Raw genomic sequence first — 1,641 nt, 5'->3', positions numbered from 1 at the left:
GCAGGTCACCAGCAGGTCATCAGCAGGTCATCAGCAGGTCATCAGCAGATGATGGCAGATTTCTTTTTAAGTTTATTCATTTTATTTCATTTAAAAACAACAAGTTTTACATACAAAAAATACAAATCAAAAATAAAATGAAAAGCAGCAGAAAAATAAGAAAAAATCTTATATCGGCCTCCTTTTAAGAAGATAAAATAAACTTTAAGTCTTTAAGTGACAAAAACAACAATAATCCCCAAACAAAAATTTGAATGAGTACACATTATTCTGTTTCATATTTCTTCAACAAACCATTTTAAACATTCTCTTAAAGAGCAGATTAATGTCAGAAATAAAAAAAGTCTTAATTCTTATTAATATTTTTATCATAAGCTCTTCCGTACATCATTAACCCTGTTTGCTGTTTGAGGCGAACGCTTCAAAGTCACGAGTTTTAAAACAACAGAAGCGTGAGTCACAAACTGCACGGTGAGTCAGCTCCCTTCTGTTTCCCACGGCTTCAACATGACTGATGGAGCCGCAGCATCAGCATCCGTCAGGCCGCATCCAGCAGTCGCCATGGAAACGCCTACACGTTCAGAGTATGAACTCATCTTTTGTCCACAGAGAGCTTTAGAAAAGTTTGAGCTGTGGTTGGAGAGGGATGTTGGAGCTGGAGGAGCTGCAGAGTGTTGGACTCTGAGCTTTAGTTCAGTTAAAACAAGTCAACAACAATCTCTGTAGGGGTTCCTCTGGACCGGGTCTGGGTTCAGTTCTGGTGCTGCTTCAGTCCTCTCTGTTTCTGTCTGCAGCTGAAGTGAAGCAGATTTGACTCAGACTGCAGTGGTCTCTGCTGTGGAGGACAGGAGCCATTATTCAGGTACAGATGGTCCGCTACTTCCTGTCTGCTGCTTCCTGTCTGCTTCCTGTCTGCTGCTTCCTGTCTGCTTCCTGTCTGCTTCCTGTCTGCTGCTTCCTGTCTGATTCTTCCTGTCTGCTTCCTGTCTGATTCTTCCTGTCTGCTTCCTGTCTGCTGCTTCCTGTCTGCTTCCTGTCTGCTTTCTGTCTGCTTCCTGTCTGCTGCTTCCTGTCTGCTGCTTCCTGGCTGCTGCTTCCTGGCTACTGCTTCCTGTCTGCTCCCTGTCTGCTTCCTGTCTGCTCCCTGTCTGCTTCCTGTCTACTCCCTGCTGCTGCTTCCTGTCTGCTTCCTGTCTGCTCCCTGTCTACTCCCTGTCTGCTCCCTGTCTGCTCCCTGTCTGCTGCTTCCTGTCTGCTCCCTGTCTGCTCCCTGTCTGCTGCTTCCTGTCTGCTTCCTGTCTGCTCCCTGTCTGCTTCCTGTCTGCTCCCTGTCTGCTGCTTCCTGTCTGCTTCCTATCTGCTGCTTCCTGTCTTCTTCCTGTCTGCTGCTCCCTGTCTGCTCCCTGTCTGCTTCCTGTCTGCTCCCTGTCTCCCTGTCTGCTTCCTGTCTGCTCCCTGTCTGCTTCCTGTCTACTCCCTGTCTGCTGCTTCCTGTCTGCTTCCTGTCTGCTCCCTGCTGCTTCCTGTCTGCTCTCTGTCTGCTCCCTGTCTGCTGCTTCCTGTCTGCTGCTTCCTGTCTGCTTCCTGTCTGCTGCTTCCTGTCTGCTTCCTGTCTGCTTCCTGTCTGCTTCTTCCTGTCTG

This window comes from Austrofundulus limnaeus, unplaced genomic scaffold (assembly GCF_001266775.1).
Source record: "Austrofundulus limnaeus strain Quisiro unplaced genomic scaffold, Austrofundulus_limnaeus-1.0 Scaffold713, whole genome shotgun sequence".
Taxonomy (NCBI): domain Eukaryota; kingdom Metazoa; phylum Chordata; class Actinopteri; order Cyprinodontiformes; family Rivulidae; genus Austrofundulus; species Austrofundulus limnaeus.
This window is presented reverse-complemented; position numbering follows the sequence as displayed.